Source organism: Brassica napus, chromosome A9, assembly GCF_020379485.1.
Source record: "Brassica napus cultivar Da-Ae chromosome A9, Da-Ae, whole genome shotgun sequence".
NCBI lineage: Eukaryota > Viridiplantae > Streptophyta > Magnoliopsida > Brassicales > Brassicaceae > Brassica > Brassica napus.
In genome coordinates, this window is record NC_063442.1 from 23,542,591 (window position 1) to 23,549,785 (window position 7,195).

At 42.5% G+C, this 7,195-nt stretch overlaps 1 non-coding gene across 1 annotated transcript; it reads left to right on the top strand.

Moving 5' to 3' along the window:
• Positions 1-6,867: 6,867 nt before the first annotated feature.
• Positions 6,868-6,973, top strand: LOC125578763. The gene has a single exon (XR_007316846.1). It is a non-coding gene; the product is annotated as a small nucleolar RNA R71 (small nucleolar RNA).
• Positions 6,974-7,195: the final 222 nt, after the last annotated feature.

The following is a 7,195-nucleotide window of genomic DNA, read 5'->3' on the forward strand; positions in this document are numbered from 1 at the left end:
GATCGATTGTCAGTTGAGGACATCGATCGACGGGTTCTAGCCAGGCCTATGCGCGAGTATGAAAATGCTCTACTAAGATTCTAAATTGGCGGTTAGCCCTCTCTAGCAATCCTAATATGATAGATAGATGTCAGGATGGGATAACAAGGGTGCTTGAATATGCAATCCTATGATCAAGTTCTAGTTAGCTAGGCTAAAACAAGCAATGAATACAAATCTATCATGAATATCACAACAAGGCAGATCTATAGTTTGGGGCTAATCCCACAAACCTATCTGAACCTTGGATCTAACAGTTGAACTACTCAGACATAGCAAAGCAATTCATATTAATAGATAAATAGAAACTCATAGAATAGATGATAAGAAAATGAAACAAGGAGTTCCAATCACAAGTGATCTTCTCTCCAAATGAAACTTGTAACAAAACTAGGTCTAGAAAAGAAAAGCTCTCTCTTCCGTCAAACACTTAGGCAATATATATTCTACTAGGTTAAAAACTCCTCAGGGCATTTTGGTAATTTGGCTTGGCCTTGGTTTTTAAGTCTGCTGAATCCAAAATGTCGCGTCTGGTGTCTCAACATCGATCGACGGTACTTGTGTACATCGATCGATATTAATCTTCATCTGTCGAGGCATTTCCTGATATCGATCGTCAGCACTGATGCGCATCGATCGATTATTCTTCCTCTCGTCGACCTCAAAGTGGTCAGCTCGGGTGAAATGTCCTTTATGCTCCAAAATGCTCCAAAGTCATAGCTTTACTCCGAAATGCACCTGAACCTGAAAACATACCTAGAAGAGTAGAAAACATAGATATATATAGAGTAAAATAATAATATACCATGGATAAAAATAGGTCAAATCCAAGGTATATCAACTTCCCCAGACTTACCCTTTTGCTTGTCCTCAAGCAAAACATACAGGCAGTCTCTCTGAAAGAGGTTTGAAAATATTTGGGAACTTAAGATTTTAAAAACATAGAAATCTTTCCTCAACAATTTTGCAACCACATTTAAAAAGTCCTAATCACAAAAGCACACTATGCAATATCCTAGCTTAGCAACCATTTCTAACATAACACAACTCATCAATTCACGTCTGACATCCCCTCTACTGATTTTATTTCTTAGCATAAATATAAAGTGAATGCTTTACCTTGGGAGTATCGATCACAGGATGCAAGGATTTCAGACAGGTATCTGGAGCTGCAGGTAAAAGTTAGTTCCTAGTTTCTCTCTCTCTAAATTTCTCTCTTGAGTCAAAGTCTGCTTCCATTGCAGGATCAGTGACCAAGATTGGACAGGCTTCCATGAATCAAAACTTAATGGTGGTTGCCACCAAGTTCTGTTCACTTCTTTTTGACATATATCCAAGAGTTCTTTGCGAAAGCGAGCCTTGAAGATTGCCGCCTCCAAGTCCCGTTTCGAACTCTTTTATTTGAGTCTTTATGAATCAAGCCTTAATGGTTTTAGCCACCAAGTCATGTTCAGACTCATCCTAATTAAACAATAGATCTTACTTTTTATTTTTATTTTATTTTTATCATTATTATTATTTTTTTTTTTTAGATACACTCTATAACTAATCTAGGGTCGAAATCTAGAGAGAGAAAATGTGATAAATAATCTAAACCAGGCGTTACCTTCCAGACCTATATGAAGAATCCGATCCCATGTATACCAAGCCCCAAGACAAGCGGTTATGTCAGGTTTAGTGTTGGAAATCAGCTTTGGCTACTTCATACGGTTCAAGGCAAATGTGTAGTTGATAGGTTGATCCGCTTTAGCATCTTTAGTGCTATCTGCAATCAGTAAATCTAAAATGGTGCTAAAGATTGGTTAGATATTCATGTTTAAATCAATATAAGATTATAGTCCCTATTTTCGATAGCTAAGCATAATTTATTTGAAATTCCTTTTTACGTAAGAATAAAATAAATTATATCAGTAAATCTCCCCCCAAACTTAAATTACACTGTCTCAGTGTAACTCAGCCGGAGTTATGATGAAAAGTGTATGATGTACGAAATGTAACAAGTAGGTAAGATACATCTGACCGGATTAAATATTAATCGATGTGTAAGTGGTACATCGATCGTCGTGTGGTTGCCTATGTCGAACGATGTCGACGTCTCGTCGTCGGTCGATATTCAAGTCCTCCTACTTGGTTCTCCTAAATCTGAAAGAGATAAAACGAAAGAAATTAAATGCTAGCTAATAAAACCAAAGTAAAATACCTAATAGTGGGTTGCCTCCCACTCAGCGCTTGGTTATAGTCATTTAGCTTGACTGTGGTAGTGATTGGCTATTTGGTGGAGAAGCAGCTTCTTGTTGGAAAGCAAGCATCCACGTCATCTCTGCGCATTCTGGACCAAGATGCAATGAAACTTCTTGTGGCCTCATCATTTCTTGTCCATTTGTCATCCATCTTCTCAAGTACATTGGAGATGTTATGTAGCCTTTCTTGAATGTTGTCAATGCTGACCTGGTGCCAGCCTATGTTGTCATAGGCGTATGCTGAAAGATCTGTCAGTTCTTTTTGCATTGACTCTGCTGTCTTGTGTATCAGCTGCTCGCCGATTGGTATAGACTCGGCGTCGATCGATGCGATTATGTGTTCATTGGTCAATCTCGGTGAGTTGCCGTCGATCGATTTCGCTTTTGTCCTGTCGATCGATGCTGATATCTGGTGTTGAGCTGCGAGTTGCCTCTGAATGGCTTTGACTTCTTTCTGTAACCATTCTGCGTGGTTGTCTAGTCCACTGATTTTGTTGTCGAATTGAAAGTAGATGTCATCGCAGCGTTTGTCAAGTCGTTCGTCCATGGTGTCTAGAGCAGTGTAGATCTTGGATGTGATCTTGTCAACCTCTGCTGCTGTGTAAGGAAGTAACTCCACAGGTTTCTTGCCATCGATCCAAGGTCCTCTTAGCCTGTCGATCGATGCTGATTTTGCCTGCAAAAACTTTCATTAGTAATGTTCTCAATATCCTTTTGGGCATCAAGTAATTGACTAGACAATTTTTTAAATCTATCATGACTGGTGATATAAAACGGTCATGCATATCCTCGTAAGTCCTCAGCCTTTCATTCATTGCTGAGACTTTGGCGTCGAGCGATGTGAAGGTGCACATGTCGATCGATGTGGCTGGATGTTGGTCCTTCTTGCGAATGGTGTCCAGATCTTGCTGTAGTAGCTCGATTTTTGTGCTTAGCCAGTCCACGTTGTTGTTGAGAGGGCAGTAAACGTCGTTTATCCTCGTGTCGATGTATGAGACTTCCCATTCATCCCTATGTTGTGTTGAACATTGCGGTTCTGCAGGGATCTTAGCTGTAGGAAGACTGACGTCGATCGATGTTGCACCTGGTGCATCGATCGATGCTGAGGTCGTAGCTTCCTTCTCAAGTTGCTGACGTAAACTTTCAATTTCTGTCCTCATTTCTGCCATACATCTGAAAAGCTCATTGTAGCCTCTATCCAAAGGCTGATGTGTGTCATCCACCAATATTTTGAGCTCCTCTCCCAGTTTCTCCTGAGCTCCACAAATACCAAACACCATTTCATCGATTTATTCTTTGGTTTAGAGTTCTGGTGCCAGTCTTGTGAGTGTGAAGGAAGTGGCATGTTCTGGAAGACAGATGTGGCTCTCTTCAAAAAGAGATGCTCTTTCCAGTATTTTCCTGATGTTGTCCTTTGTGACAGGTATCATCTCACCAGCTGCGCTTCGTGCGTGTCCACGCTCATCTCTGTAGACTCCATATTCGTCCCTTTGTTCCCAAGTGAACTTTCTGGATCCATACATGTCAAAAGCGCGGCTCCCACATTCATACCGTCTATCGATCGACGTCGATTCATCCATATCGATCGACGTTGGTGTTACCCTGTCGATCGATGTCTCTGTTGTACCGTCGATCGATGCTTGCCCTTTTGGTTGGCGTGATAGATCTGTGTTGATCTCTGTTGTGGCGACTCCTGCGTGGTTGTTAGGATCTGTTAGAATGACGTCTGGAGTGCCACGTTGCTGTGAGAACAGGTTGTCAGGTCCATTGGCTACTTGAAGGATGTCTGCTATGTCCTCTCTGGACACTTGTAAAATCCTTCCATCCATTGCACGTGCGTTGCCATCTGGGTCCCTGAAAATACCAAATTCATCAGGTGTTAGAAAACCGTAATCAATGTTTGCATAATTATTCATTTTAGAAATAGAGAGATTAGGGTTTAGAGTAGTATCGATCGATGTAGATACAGTTACATCGATCGATGGCAGAGTAATTTCTGCAGAACTTGTGTTCTTGAGATGATTGCTCTTCATGGATTTTTCTGTTGATGTAGAAGGAAGAGTGTTCATCTTATTTGCTTGTGTGTTTGCTCTGATGTGTGTAGGTGGTTTCGGAGGTGCAAAACGATTTATATAGGTATCTGTAAACCTAGTTAGGGAGGGAATATTCTCCTGCTCCTGAATTTTTGCTGCGGCGCGAATATCGATCGATGTTCCTTTCGGGGTGTCGATCGATGTGAGCGGTTGTTTTGCTGGACGAGGGTGGGAATCGACCGATGTGGGGTGCACAGCGTCGAACGATGTTGGAAACGTGTTGGTGAACTTGTGTATTTCAAGTCTTTCATCCTGCAAAGACATTTCTATTGCACGTTCTTTCCAGTAATCCTCATCGTATTCCTCGGTATGTTCCTCATGAGGTGAAGTAATTACAGTGTCAACTGCAAAACTTTCATGGAAACCACTGTCTGCCCAACTGCCTATGGAATAATCATCATGTCCTCTCCTGGTTGGAGGTTGGAAGGCAAAATGTTGGTAACAATGATTAGGTGAAGCGAAATGGTCAAGTGGGTGCATTACGTCGAGTGACGTGTTGTTGTGGTCATCGGTCACCATTGACACATTGGAATCGATCGATGGAAAGGTTGGGGTGTCGATCGATTCCGAGTACTCTGTTTCGTACTCCGATTCATACTCTGCTCCACAATGGCATGCGCCAATGAAGCCAAGTTCTTTCCCATAATCCACAGAATTAATTACCTTTCTCTTAGGTCGGATGGGATCGTAGTGGATGTTTGGGTCTATGAGCGTTAGACACAATTTGTTTTTGTTCATGTCACATACAGCTCCTACTGTAGCTAGGAAAGATCTTCCAAGCAGAAGTGAAGAGTTCCAGTTAAGCTCGATGTCTAAGACATGAAAATCTACAGGGACAAGTGCATTACCAATCAGTACCTCCAGATCTCTTATGATGCCTCCTGATTGTTTCTCTGAAAGATCCACGAAGGTGAAGGATTCTGTTGATGGTTCGATGGTCAAACCAAGCTGGTCTGCCATGATCCTAGGGAGGATACTAACCGATGCTCCTGTGTCACACATTGAATGGGGAAATTCAACACCCTTGACTACGCATGGTATTGCGAACTTCCCAGGATCACTCTTCTTCGTCAATGTGATCATGTGTTTCATCTTTCCTCTGACTTGATGAAACATTCTCCTAATGTCCTCCTCAGTTACCTTTGTTTCTCTGAAGAACATCCACAACCGGTGTGTGAAGTATGCTTCATCGAAAGGTTTTTCGATTGGGATTCTGTGGACTCGTTTAGTGAAACCATCCATCTCCTTATCGTTAGCTTCCCTCTTAAGGTTTTTAGGAATCTTCTCCTTTCTTTTCCTTAACCTTCTCCCTTCAGATTCTTGTTCTTCTTGAACAGATTCTGAACTATTTAAAGGGTTGGGTTTTGGTTCGGGTGGGTTTGCTAATGGTTTAGGTGGTGGTATGAGTGCATTGATGTAATCATTATCGATTGAGGGTAACCGCACTCGGTATGTTAGAGGTGCTTGTAGATCGATGGGAGTTTTTGTTGTGACGATCGACGTCGGACTCACTCTGTCGATCGATGGTTGGCTCAACCGATCGATCGATTTTATCATAGAAAGGGGAGGGTGGGTGAGGATGTTTAGCTGCGAATTCTTCATGAGTTAGAATTCGAACCGCATTGCATTCAGTCGAATTGGCAGACGACGTCGATCGATGACTGGCGTAACCGTCCATCGATCTTCATCATGGTCTGTCGATTGATGCGAGTTCATCGACATCGGTCGACACCTTTGGGATCCGCCAAGACTCATGGAGCTTTCGATTTTGAAATCTCCTTCCTCAAGGTTTTCATTTCTCACCACTTGCCAGAATTCATCATCTATGATGGTATTTACGTGGTGTTTCCCTTTGTCGGCTCCTGCCTCTCTAGCGAAAGCTTCTTGGCTCTTAATAGTCTCGCCCGTCTGAATTACTTGGGTTTCAAGTTTTCTCACCTGAGTCCCTAAGGTCTCGATTTTGGTGTTCAGATTGTTGTAGGCAGAGTCTATCTTACCGTTGAAATCCACGGTGATTTGTTGTTGTCCCAATAGTACTCGATCAAGCATTTCTTCGATCTTGCTTTCCTGAGTTTGGGGTGGTGGATTTTGGTAGTAAGAGTTCGAGTAGCTCTTGCTGTTGTTGAAGGGTTTTTGAAATTGTGAACTTTGGTTACTTCTTTGGCCATTTCCAAAGAAGTTTCTGTTTCCGCCCTGGTATCCAAATTTTTGGAATCCGGTACCTCCGATGTAGTTCACATCTTCTTCTCCTTCTGTATCTGCTACTTCTCCTTCAGCTGAACAGACTTGCTTCCTAAGAAGCTCGTGCACCACATCTAACTTAGCTCTTACTTCGTCCATCTGTTCCTTCCCGATAGAGGCTACAGACTTCTTCCGTTCAGAGTCAGTGTTTTTGGTGCTGCTGCGGTTAGCAAGGTTTTCGATAAGTCTCACAGCTTCCAACGGATTCCGAGTAGTGAAGTTTCCTTCACTCACTTAGCAGCTGCACTTCATTAAATCCGCGGTGTGGACAGTCTCGCTGGAAAAACCTAAATCTAATCCACGCATCTTTGAAGGACTCTCCAGCCTTCTGCGAGAATGTTGAAATTTTGTTCCGAAGTTCTTCAGCGTGCGCCTCATCGAAGAAGTTCCGTAAGAAAGCATTCTCGATGTCGCTCCAGGATGTTAATGATCCTGTGGGTTGCTGCCTAAGCCAGTGCATCGCTTCTCCATTCAGCGTGTATCTGAAGAGCTTGCACAGCAGGTAATCTTCGGGGACTCCTTCCATCCGAATGGCAGCGATTAGATCCTCGAACCATTCCAAATGGTCCATAGGATGCTCGT